General features: G+C 39.1%; 1 protein-coding gene across 2 annotated transcripts in view; it reads right to left on the reverse strand.

Annotated features, from left to right (window-relative positions):
- Window positions 1-14,202, reverse strand: part of cadm2a (cell adhesion molecule 2a) — a 204,597-nt gene that overhangs the window by 166,113 nt on the left and 24,282 nt on the right. The window lies entirely within an intron of this gene.

The following is a 14,202-nucleotide window of genomic DNA, read 5'->3' on the forward strand; positions in this document are numbered from 1 at the left end:
GCCATCAACAACTCGCAGGTTCAACTCTGCCAAGGATGCTATTATTATGGGCTGTCTTTTACTCAAGGCCCATTTCAACACATGAAATATATGCATAGTTGCAGTTCAGTGCCAGTTATCCCAGGAGATACAGTTCTACATTGCAATCAATGAGAGCATCAACACAAACAAAAAGCCCTTAGTTATCAAACACAATATAAGGGATCCTATAATGTAGACCCCCGCCTATTAAGTAGACGATATGCCCAAGTATTGCATGAGCTGTCAACATTAATGCATATCAAGTTTTAGAACGAAAGCCTGGCTTACTGCAACACAGCACTTCATAGAAATGGCATTCTCGGCATGTCTAGGGGGAGCATTAAGGACTGGCAAGTGAAACAAAGAGGCCAGATGAGGTTCAGACTCTCTCGGAGTGACCCATGTGTCAGCTGGCCTCCTGTGGTGTTCTCTGTCCCTCATCACTGACACAGGGGAGGCAAAGTGTCTGGTGTCCCCTGAGTGGCCTGCGAGCCACTCTGTCTGTCCACCAACTGGCAGGATGATTACCCAACTCCCAGCACAACGCTGGATCCACACGCACATAATAAGATTGCCTCTAACATTAAGGTACCCACCCTTTCACAGTTTTATACTGAGTCACTGCTGTTAATTGGAACTAGACTGTATGTTGTACACAGCTTGTGATGTGGTATATGTGCGCAAGGCGAAAAAAAACAGTTTTAAACTGTTTTATGCACGCTAAAAACTTTGACCAACACAGCATGTTCAAGATGTTACCCCAAGCAAGCAACCGCATAAATGTTATAATTCAGCATAACAGAGTGGATTGTGTGTATTACAAAGTGCAAAATATTTTTGTTAAAAATGCTCAGTGGTGTATGTCTGTGTGTTTTCCTCCATAAAGTTCCCTGTGGAGAGGTAAAGCCTGCAGCTAGTGAGCTTTGAACGCATCCACCACTGGAGACAACATGCTGGCTTTCAAATCCCCATGTCCAACAAGAGTCACTCAGCCTGCTTTAACATCACTCGTAGCCATTAATTTGTAACCATTGCACCACACACTAGGATGACTTCAGCGTGGCCATATGCGCAGGCTTTTAAACGCTCAAAGGAATAGTCAATGTCCGTCACTACTCAGCCACAATGATCAAGTCGTGATAATCATCAACATAACTGTTACCAACACTTTACGGACTTGAGGGAGCTGATGTACCACAGCCCTGAATCTTCTACAGAGTGTCTGAGAGGAACAAGGGGTTAGAAAAATTATCACAAGCAAAGTCCAACTGTGTTGAATGTTTAGAAACAAACAATATAGGACATTATATGTATGATGGTATATACGGCACAGTTATTTTTGCCCCTTTCTTTGTGCTAAAAGTTTATAAAAAGGCATATTTGTTTTTAGACAGAGACAATAGCTCTTTCCCTGCAATGTCTGAACATCACTTGTGCAAACTACAATAGGCCTCAGCTGAGGAGAGGCGAGGAGAGGAGAGGAGAGGAGAGGAGAGGAGAGGAGAGAGAGAGAGAGGAGAGGAGAGGAGAGGCACACTCTCAACCTCTGTCTCCTCCGCTTATTGTTACAAGTAGAATATTTATACATGCCTCAGTTGGCAACAGAAAAACACTGGAAGTATTTTTTTTATTCAGACTGATGTGCACATGCTCCCAACCTAGTTATGTAAAGAAAAAATGGTTGTCAAATAAGGCAAAATGTTATGCCCCTGGATGCCACAGCATTTCACATATTCTGCTTAAAGGGTGAAGTTTACTGTCTGATCTTCCCAGGCAATGGCCTCACACATTGTCGTGCATGTAACTAACACATTGTTATTACAATTAATACTTCAGCTTCTGTATTCCCATGAGCCAATTAAAAGTAATTTTTTGTCCAGCTAAGAGCCAAAAAGATTACACAAAGACATCTTTATAAAGAATTACTGCATGTGTTTTTTGGGATGAAAATGAATAATGATGGAATTGTGGAATAATGGATAAATAATATTGAGATTTCTTTTAAAGCTTTTCTGCATTTCAGGGTTTGAAAATGTATATATGCACTGCTTTTACAGGCCAGTGATAACATTATGCAATCATTTTAGACTTTTTGCACTTTTACAATACCCTGACAGAGTTATTCTTAGCACAAGTTTGTACTTTTTTTTTAATAACAGCACTTTCGATTTTGGAGCAATGGATCAGACTGATTTTGATGGTTGGAGTGCATTCTTCCTCTTCACATCCAAATATGGCTTAGTGGTGGTTGCAGATGGCAGCACTTGCATTGCCCCAGCTCTGAGAGCTCTGGCTTTGAGCATGACTAGGGCTGGAATCAACAGCTCAAACTGAAATGGCTTGTGACCACCATGGTGCTCCAATGCACTAATGTCCACTTCATTGGATTCCAGGAAAAAGGCCTCCACCTCAACAGAGCCAACTATGGCGTAGGTGCTTTAATTTTCTCTGTGTCTCAGGTTTTCTCTTGCCTGATTACTTACACCACACTTCCTCTCCACCCATTAACCCTTTGATTTTTAAAAATTATTCATTATTATCATCCGGTGCGGAAGTCGGACTGTGTGGACGCCATCCGCAGTCATTTCCTATTTACAGACTGCTTGCATATACAATTTGTAGAGTAGTCCATCACAGTGTTATGTGTTCATTTGAGAGAGTAGGCTGGGCCTCTGTCTCAATAAGCAGTGTTGCCTGTCTGCTTTAACATACAGTGAGAGACAACCTATTTCATACCCACATTCACCACAGAGAATATCTAGGAGTTGATTATCTGGAAGATGAGCCATCCAACTCCCTGTACACCTTTAGCATAAACCCATGTTTAGGATGTTGCTGAAAATGCTACCAACATGCAGACAACACATTTCTCCTCCAAACAAGAACAATCAAATCCCTTAGCTGCTCTCGCCTTTGTTCCCCTTTTAGTAGTGACAAGCCCAGACGGTGAAGGGAGGTGGATAGAAGGGGAGCTGCCTCCCTGTATCCTATTGTGCCGGTTGCCAAACTCTATAAAATCCCCCTCTAGTTGTGGAGAATATGTCGCCCACCCACTGACAGCCTCCTCAGCTTGATGCACTCTGCATTGCCAGTGGGAGATAGTGGAAAGAGATATGCAACCCAGCTGGGTTAATCCTGTTACACAGTTACGCAGAGACCAAAATCTCACCTAGAGAACACATACATGCATAAATCAAATGGCAACACCTTAAAAAGTGGGCCGGGTTTCCACATTTCCCAGCACTGAGGTATTCTAGGCCTTAAAACTAAAACTGGCCCAGCACTCAGTTTTACACAGATTTTTTTTCCTTGCATATCAGTTATAACCAAAATATAAACAGATCATATTGTGCTTGAGCAGTGGATAACCAAATACACATTTATCACAGAGAATGGCAGATTCTGATGCAAATTCAACAAACCCTTTGGAATTATGTCAGCTTGATTAATAAAAATGCCAATTAAAATTCAGGAACAGTCTTCTCCAAACCTGTGATGTATTCAACCTCTTAAAATTGGCTGCAAGTTAGACATTAAAATTCTTCAAGCACATGTTTTTATATTGAGAAAGAATGGAGTCTATTTAGAAAAGCAAGTGAGTTGGAAACAAAAATTAATGGGGAGAAAGTGACCATACACATATAATGAATTTCAATTACCTTCCTTTGCTGCCTAAGCTGAGACACTCGCTCCACAGACACTGACTGGGTATGGAAATCAAAACAAAGAACAATTCCACTCCAAAAATTACATAAATAAAAAGTTTTAAAGTATATGCTGGTAAGAATCTGGTGAAAGATTATTTAAGGCTGAAAAGCTCATTATCCACTCAGACTCCCAGATTAGATAATTAATTTGCAATTTACAATCATGTGCAATAAGAAGCATTGTAAGCTGATTTAAAATGGCTTAAATCACTCTATTTACATAATTTACTGGAAGAAGCTAGGTAGAACATTTGCAGAGTGAATGGGTTCTCTAAAACCTTTTTTTTTTGACCGAATGCACGACTTACTTTTTAATCACCAAGGCCATCATGCTATTCAACATCAGTACTGTACTGGTGTCTGCTTTCTTTACAGTGTGAAGTGTACAGCAGTCACAGACCTACAGCCTTTTCAACCTTTAAAAAAAATTAAAATATAAAATAGCCACAAAAATGCCCTGTTGTACAATCGTTTTTACTCTTTGTTCAGCATTTTTTAAACCATGTGCAAAACAGATATCCCTGTTTGGTTTACATGTTTATATTTACCAGCTGTGATAGCATAGCTGGTTGCTATCCGAGTGTGTGATTGTGTGTTATCGTGGCTAAATGTGGAGACACTTACTGTAGTGAGAACTACCTCAAAGGCCATTGCAATATGGTCCCTAGGCTTCATCTGTGATTCACTGATGCTATGTGTGACCCAACACAAAGAACCTCTCGTTTCTGTTTACAGCAGAAACTGTACCCTGTTTAGTCATAACAGCACTGACAGTTTAGCATGTGATCAGATGGTTTACAGTGCTTGGAGTAAAAACAAGCAAAGTCTTATCTAGAAAAAGGGAAGTGCACTTCAAATATGGTTCCATTAGTCACATAGCAACAGCACCCATCATCGGCAGTCCTTCCCTAAAGCATTTGTTAAAAAGGACCACTGTAGTAAAAATAGAACAAAACCTCTCTGACTATGATTAGAATACTTGCTATCATTGCTCTAACTTGACATTTCCATACCACTTTACAATAGATTCAGTTTAAACGCCTCGGGGATTCACTGGAAGCCCGTAGCAATCCAACATGTGTCCAAAAGCTCAATCATTACATCAGTAAGTTCTGCTGAACGCGTCAGTGGCCATCGGTGAAAACAACTTCAAGGCAGAGCTTTCTTGATATTCCAACTTCCAACTTCCAACTCTTTTAACCAGTAGCAATAGTGTACAGTGTCTGCTCCCTGTCAATCTGTCAACTCGCTTAGAGTCCCGCTTCATGTTAACATGCAAGTCCCTATCCGCTGGGCATTAACATGCAGGGCCAGCAGCCGCTAGGTGGGCCTGAGCAGAGCCCAGGGCAGGTGGCAGATAGTCAGTGTGCATGCTCCTAAATCATTCATGTAGCTAGGTTGAGGGATTGTGGTTTTTGTGAGTTTATGTGTAAGTAAGAAGAGAAATAAGAAACATATCAATGTCCCAAAATGAGAGTCAGAGGAAGCGCTCTATGAAATAAAGTTTGTGGCCTTTGTAGGATTGTACAAGTGGATATAATTCATCTGTGTGGCGTTTTTTTTTTAAAATTTCTTTGTTTTTTACTATTCTGAATCGCAGGAAATGCCTGAAAAATACATGAAAAAAAAGGAAACGTGGGAAAAGAAAAGTGGGAGCTGATGGATTCAGAAAGATGATACGCAAGAGGGAAGGTGAAACTGACATTCTTGAGAAGGGACAGGCCATGTGGGTTTAGTATGCATGAGTGGTACCACACAATGACCTCGAGCAAGGAGCTGACATGCCATAGACACTAGACTGAAACTAACACTAACACCACAAATTATTACCTTTTCATTATGGAAATTAGCCCTTCCTTCTCATTCCTCCCACTCTGTCTCTGTCTCGCTTCTCTCACCTGGTCTTTTTCAATTCCTCACATCTCCCCACTTGCTCTGGTATATTGGAGAAAGAATGGTGTTGACTCTGAAAAGCAATTACCTGTCATTTACCTGTCTCTTCCTCTCCCTCTGATAATGAATTTCAAGTGAAAGGTGAAATAATTATCTTTTCTCGCACAAAATCAAAGCTGTGGGCGGGGACAGCCCCTGTCAAAATATGTGGCATGCTATATGGGATTAAACGATTCTCTGTAACACATACACCCATGTACTGTACAGTGCACACACACACACACAGACACACACACTCAGGATTATGACAGTTACATTTGGGTTACACGATGGGTTGCATGATCTTAAAAATTAGCCCCACTCATGACATTCATCTGAAACGCTGCCTAAAGCTGATTGTGCATTACTAAGAAACCAAGAAGTATAGAATGCAATGTTGATAAATGCAATTAAAAGAGATGCAAAAGAGAGCTTTACCACACTTTCTTCAGCAGGCTGGGGTTGCGTGGTTCGGTCTTTTACTTAAAATACCAATTTGTCCTCCTCAATATACAGTAGAAAATGTGTGATATTTGGAAATGTGTAAAAGATGAAAATATTTTCATCCATTACGTACCCTGTCAGTGGACCAATCTTGCAATGCTGTATTTATTTTCTATTTATATTTGTAAAGAAAAACTTTGTTTCATGCCAAGCAAGGTGCCAGAGAAGTGAGAAGACAGATGAGAGGCTAAAATAAATAAATAAACCGTTACAAGAAAAAAAATCTGCAAACATGACATTTTTTCCCATATTTTAGGCCCAATTTTGGGCCATAAACGTCACAGAAACTGCGCGACACAATATCTGTGAAGGGCTGTTAATGACACTTAGAAATAATGATTGTGTCTTCCCCACAGCTTATGGCAGTCTTTTGTTTAAGGATTTTAAATATCTACTGCTTCACGCAGAAGCATCTTGAAATATTTTTTGCATGCGGGATAACTTTGTTCATCACTATTATTCCCGACAGGACTGGTCACGACTTAAGAGCAAATGACAATCTGTACTTTTCCAACAAGTGGGATGTTGCACTCCAAATCACAGCTCGACATTTAAATTAGATGTTGTACAGATGGTGAATAGAGCCCTAAGCTTCATCACAAGTTGAGTCAAATCTGTTTACTATATTATAATATATATGTGACGGGGCGTGGACTGCGGCGCCGTGCGGACGCACTTGCACGGCATCTGCAATAATGCCCGCCGTGTTAAACCACGGGTAATTGGAGTTGTTGTGGTGTGGAATGTGGTGTGAAGTATTATAAAGATGTCTCTAAACACCAATCTATGGACCCGCCGTGTCTCAATCACATCACAATATATAATTTTGTTATTTTTTTGTTAGGTGTACTGTACAGTGGTTTTTATGTACTTATTGTACTTTGTTTTTTCACATATTACTCACCAAACACATAATTCTTGCTCTCAGCTGCTGGTGTCTTTCTGAACTCAACCCATGTCAGTGTCTCAGCCACATGCAGGTCAGATATAATCAGCGTGGATCTCACACGCCCACAGGTGCACACCTTTGACCAAGGTCACGTGTAACATGTTTGGCATGCTGGGGTGTATTTGCTGATGTTGCATCGCACTCTTTTCACCCCTGTCTCTTTGTTCTAACAGAGCAGTTTTTGTGTGTATATATTTAAACATCTTGAATGTCGCATTTTTTCTGTTTTTGTCTTTTTTACTGGTTAGCAGGAAAAAAATGACTTTCAAGATATGTGAAATTACCACCAGCAGTACTATTATAATGTCACATACAACCCCAATTTCAAAAAAGTGTCAAAGAGGGCACTGTAAAATGTAAATAATAATGCAATGCAATGATTGCAAATTACATAGATGTAAATTTTATTTGCAAACTGAGACGTTTTGCCATTTCATTGAAAATATTAGATTATTTGGAGGTTCAAAGCTTTGACAGGAGCAACAAATGCCTGGAAAAGTAAATGGTAATAATTAGGTTTAACCACAACAGGTCAGTAATAGGATTGTGTATAAAAGGACTTTGCAAAAAGACTGTGTCTACAAATTGTGGAAAAATTTCAGAATTTTCAGAACGTTTCTTAATTTAAAATTCTGAAGAAATTCTAAATATTCTGAATTCTAAATTTTATTATCTACAGTACAAAATATCATTACAGAAGTCACAGAATCAAAGAAATCTATGTGCAGAAAGGACAAGGCTGAAAATCGGGATGCCTGTGATTTTTGGGCTTTTACATGGTAAGGCATTGAAAATGATTCTACAGTGATGAGTGATGATGACAGCAAAATGTTTCAAAACTGTTGGGATAGGGGCAACAAAAGGTTGGAAAAATAAGTGGCATAAAAGAGAAACAGCTGAAGGAACATTTTGCAACTAATCAGTTTAATTGGCAATCTGTGTGTTAATTGGTTAATCTCTGTGCACAAGGGACAAGGACGAAAATCAATATTGGATGCCCCTGATCTTTGGGCCCTCAGACAGCACTGCATTAAAAACAGGCATGATTCTTTTACAGAAATCATTGCATGGGCTCAGGAACAGTTCCAGAAATCATTGTCTGTGTACACAGTTCACTGTGCCATCCACAAAGGCAGGTTAGAGCTCTATCATACATGAACATGATGCAGAAATGCAGTCTTCACTGAGCCAAAGTCAATTTATTCCATTTAATGGACTGAGGCAAAGTAGAAAACTATTTTGGGTTCACACCGATCAAACTTCTTCTTGGAAAACATGAACACTGCATCCTCTGGATTAAAGAGACGAGACACCATCCAGCTTATTATCAGTGCTCAGTTAAAAAATAGGTAGCTTGCACATCTGGAAAGGCACCATCAATGCTCAAGGTATGTATAGGTTTTAGAGCAACATACACTCTCATGCAGATGATGTCTTTTTTAGCAAAGGCACTGCATATTTCAGCAAGACAACAACAAACCACACATTGCAGCTATTACAACAGCAATCCTGCTGCAGACCTTTCACCAATTAAAATGTTTTAGTGCATCTTGAAACAACACAAAACAACAAAAAATGCGACAAAGAAGATCCAAGACTGCTGAGCAGCTAGAATCCTATTTGGCAGATTAGAATCCTAATTGGTAGATATTGTCATTAAAATCTCAGTTTGAATATTTTTGCAATTTATGCAAATATTTATGCTTTCCATGTTTTATTGTCATTCAAATATGGGTTTATGAGATTTGTGAATCATTGCATTCTGTTTTTATTATTTACATTTCATACAGCAGCTTCACTTTTTGGGAATTTGGTTTGTAGCAGACCACATAAAGAGTAAGGATTTATTAGGTATGTAGTGTGATAATACTCCTCAGTGCCCACACAGAGGTTACATCTCTGTTTTCAATTAAGTATGGCACACAGACCTGTGGATAACATACATAATTGAGAACTTCAGTTACTGGTATATAAGCTTTACAACTTTGTCTGTATATTAGAAACAATTTCCTAATATAAATACAAAGCAAATCAAATTAGGTACTGTTAAAATTAAGCCACTACTAAATACATGATCAAACGTATTAAGTCACCTACACATTACACATACATAGAAACCCATGCCATGAAGCTCCCGGCACACAGTTTTTGTTCTGATGTTAATGCCAGAGGAGGTTGAAGGCCTGCAGTAAGCAGATTGTTGACAACTTTTACACACTTGCTATGGCAGTGGTGGTGGCTTTTTAAAGCACCATGCTTGAATTCAGTAATCATTTTGGAATTACATTTTTTTTTTAACAAATGCTTGTAAAGGCACAACTGGGTGCTTGATTTCACACGCCTGTGTCACAGGACTGAAAGGACCTAAATTCAAAGATTAAGAGGATTCGCCCAGTACTTTTGTCCATATAGTATATTTAACATTGAGTCATTAATAGAGAGAGTGAAGAGGAAATACAAGACACAATGTAATTTTAAAAATGACTATCAAAGGGGATGCTACAGGAGCTACGTCCATCTTTTACAGAGAATATGCTCTAAAACCAGGTTTCACAATTTGGAACATGAACTATGTCGTTTTTACTTAATCTTGCAGAAACACAAAGAGCACTGGATAAATACAGTTGCTTCAGTACTTTGCTTGGAGTAGAAAAAAAATGTTATTACTGTATAATGGATCAGTGTTTGTTAAAAGGGTTAATTCATAATGGACTTGGCCTAGATGGAAGCAGTAGCAGCTATCAAACCATTAGTAAAGAACTAGCTTTTTTCCATCTCTTGTAACATCACATTTTGTTTCCTTAAATGGGCTTGCCAATTAAAATGGCAGGGACCCCTTAACGTTTACTTTCACTCTTTCCGGCTATAAAATGTTTGAGCATTTTTATTAAAGGGTAGCAGACATAGAGTGTTTCTTAGTGTAGTAACTGCATAACACTAAGAACATAATAATTTACTTCCAGTTCCTCATATATGTTATGCCAGAACTATAACAAATATAGTATGTAAACATTAGATGACAGATACAGTTGTTCAAAAAACTTTCCTTTATTGATCTGCTGTAGGTTGAAAGCACAGTTCTCCCTGGAAGAGTAAAAGACAATTAGATCTAATCCCTTCTTCTACTTCTCGTCTGTGCACGCCCTTTTTTGTCAGTAAGTTTGTAACTGCTTTTCCTTTCTAACTGAGTGCACTGTATGTGTGTGTCTAGTAGGAGATTTCTTCTAAGCTTTCACAGCAGGCAGTTTCAGAATGCAAACATAAGATATGAGTAAGAGAACAAAAAAATGAGGAGGCCACAGTTGATAAGAAGCAGAAGAGCGATCAGAAAACAGTGAAAAGGGTTTGGGGAGTGGGTGAGTGTCGGGAAAAGCTGCTGGTTGCAGACTCCTCCCTGGCACCTTCAGGGGAACATGTTCAAGCAGATTCATCTTTAAAATAAAATGTGTTGCGTACGGGAAATCACTTCCTTTGCCGAAGTGATGAATGAATGAGTGAGGAAAGTGTCAGCAAGGAATAGGATGAGAAACGAGGAGGGAAAACAGTGGAGAATGATTACACGAAGATTGTAACCTAATTTTTTCCAGCATGTTAAACACATTTGCACAATTTATACAGCCAAGTCTAACCTTATCTCTTGTGACGCGCACTGCTTTGTATATATGATGATGTTTAAATAGTCTGACATCCATACATTATACTATCCCATGTGCTTGCATAGGTGAATTATTTGTCAAAGTGAAAGTGTATATGGTCTACTTATAGAGCATGATGCCTCTGTCGATATCCAATCACTGTGAAAAACTACGCTCTGCAAGCTAAAAGCGAGCCCGAGGGAGCATCAGACATTTATCTGTGCCTAACAAGTATCCTCGGAGTTGGCTGGGACACACATACACACACATACACACACACACACAAATGCAAGAATATACACAAGGTAATATGTACAGTGTTTGTTGGTGTGAAATTGAGAGCTGAGATATATAGTTTAAAAATAGCTGGTCACTGATACTATGTTGCAATGAATGTCATTTATACCGAATATATTCTTGTAGTATACTCGAAGGTACCCTAATATACTCGGAGGTTAAAAACATATGTATATTTTAAGCTTATACATTTTAATCAGCGCATTTCCTTTTTTTCTATTAGTACCAACAATCATTAATAAATGTGCACGTAATTATAAAAAGCTGGGAATTATGCAGATTGTTGTCCTTTTGTGCCAACATTTGCACTAGAGACCGTAGGCTGCAATGTTGCAACGCAGACAGAAAAAAAAACTGACAGAGCAACAGAGACAGAGAGAATGCAATCCGCGGTGCACGCTGGAATCTCAACACCTGATCCACAAGTAAGCTAGTTAGAGGCAGGCTCTTTGATCTCTGGAGAATGGCTTTGTTTGGGGGAAGCTGATTGAAGACAAATCCATGTTATAAACAACACACAGACACACGCACACACACAAATGAACAAAACAAACAAACGCAAAAGTGAAGCACAAACTGTATTGTTTTACTTCTCTTCTAAAAATTCCCCAATTTACATTGAAAACATAAGATTCTGCACTTGTTTGTGCACATCATGTCAAATACGACAGAGTTAGCGCGTATCAACCTTGTTAACACATAGAGCACTCTCAGGGCTGAGACACATTTGTCCTGAATGGCTGATATGTTTGCAGGAAAAGGCCACCTCATACCCCTTCTGTGTTTTGTTAAAGATTTCCACTCTTTCTTTACGATTCCAAATTCTTTCTTTCAGCCTGCTCTCTCGCTCTCTCCCTCTCTCTCTCTTATGCCCTACTTTCCCACCGGCAAAAGTTGATATTATGCAAATGCCCACTAATGCTAATGTTTGAAGGCTGGCACAGGCCTTATTTGCATATGGCAGCACACTCAGCCAGTGAAACAGCATGACATTCTGACCCTGGTCAGGTTGCTAAGGGAACTGCCCCCCTCCTCCCACTTCCCAGTCCACTCAAACACACACACCAAAAAAAGAAAAAAAAAAAAATCAAGCTCTACCCTGACAACAACAACATTGGTCAGTTCTGATGTGCTGCATAATTCCCAATTAAGGGTTCACAACTTTATCTAGTGTACCATGTGAAGTTTGCCCCTTGACTGCAGGCACATCCCATGGTGAACATGGTCCTGTGATCCAACATGCACAAAATGACTGGTAATGTGCCGTGTTGTCACCATCGCAGTCACTGTGCTCTGATTTTGAAATGCAAATAGTTTGATTACTGACAACAACAGGCTCAATTTTCTTTTGGTAATTTGACAATGAACAATATTTTTTTTAAAAATACATACGCTTCTCTTCCCGCTTTTTCACTTAAAGGACTATTATTGTTACTAGTTTTCAAAGTGAAACAAAGACAAAAATAAAAAACTAAACATAACATTGTTGGTGCACAGCAAACATGCAGCCATGCACAGGTAGGCAACACTACTTACACATACTATGTGCCATGCTTTCAGGGAAACACACACACACACAGGGAGAGTTTTCCTGAACAGAACAATGGCTGACAAGGATGGATGTTCTGGATTCTAGCTGCTTAAGGATTATGTGAATGGGTCTTCTCAGCACAAGATAAGCCAATAAGACCTTTTCTTGGACAGCATATTTGGGCTGCTGGGATGCGACTTTTAGGAATCCTCTTTCAGTCACACCATCTATGCATCTACCAAAGCTGAGGCTTGCACATATTTGCTGTGAAAATAACGATGCAGAGTAAAGATGTGGCGAGACTAAATGAAAGTGGGGAAATCGAGTCAGAGAGAGAGAGAGAGAGGATGAGAGGAGTCAAACGGCTGTATGTGATTTACAGTCAGGCTGGCTGCACATGTCTAACCACTGATACTCAGTAGCCACAGCTCCTGTTACTATTACTTCTGTTTATCTTGTCATATTGGTCAGCTCAAATGAAAATGAGACACTTTTCATTACAGCCTGACACCTCCACGCATTACATTCATTTTCCCCTACATTATCTGAACCCATGTCAACCATTCATGCAGTCGCTTTTTTTATATCCGCAATCTCACATGCATTCTATTTCACTTACACCCCCCGGCAAAACTTCTCTCTCCCTCATCCTTATCTATTAGCAAAAGTTCCACTTAATAATTATGTCTACATCAATACCAGTTTTAACCAGAGTTCACACAAGCGAGGTCTTTTAATACTGAAACTGATCAAATAATAAATGTGGATTTTTTTTTTAGATCAACTTTTAATAAAAAACAATTATATTAGGGTAATCTGTAACTGATGGTGTTTTGGCATTGAATTCTCCAAGTTCAGATTAAATGATCTGACTCAAGAAATTTAGAAGATGATACCACCAACTAATTCTGATCAGAGCCAAGAGATTTTAGAGAATTAGAGATGTTAAAGATGCTCTGAGTCCACTGTTGTTGCTGGTCTGACCAATTCTTAGAGCAATAAATATCACCGAATAAAAGTCTGATCGGAACATCTTTACAGCAGATAAGCTTTAATTCCTGCATCACCAACCTGTAATAGAAGAACAAGCGACATAATGACACAATGTTCCTGTGAGAGAACTGATGATGAAAGTGCCACAAAGAGAGGACTAATTATCCAGATAGAAGGGAAAATTAAACACAGCCCGACACATTTACAACACAAAACAGTGAAATATCACAATCAAATTAGCAGATTTTGCTTCCTGTTTTTGGAACAAGAAGCAAATTGTTGTATTCTTTCTGGGTGAATACTCAATCTGAAAAAGGTTTTGGTAGCGCTGTGGTGTAAAATGTTACATTTTTGTGAGTCCAGAACGATTAAAGAAAAAATATTGGCTGTAATAGTTACACCTGCTTAACTATAGTTACCTTGTTATACCAAGGTATGTATACCATTTGAGAGCATCACAACATTGCTGGTGCACATGGGTACAGTACCATGTAGGACATCACTTTCAAACGATGTTCATCTACTTTAATTGTTTTGTTTTTTTGTTTTTTTTAGGCCTGCCATTTCTTTTTTCTGCTCTTCTTTTTTTCTGTACACATTTCACACTATATCGAGATATGCCAAGTTTGTGGC

The sequence above is a fragment of the Oreochromis aureus genome, linkage group 10 (assembly GCF_013358895.1).
Source record: "Oreochromis aureus strain Israel breed Guangdong linkage group 10, ZZ_aureus, whole genome shotgun sequence".
In the NCBI taxonomy this organism is placed as follows: domain Eukaryota; kingdom Metazoa; phylum Chordata; class Actinopteri; order Cichliformes; family Cichlidae; genus Oreochromis; species Oreochromis aureus.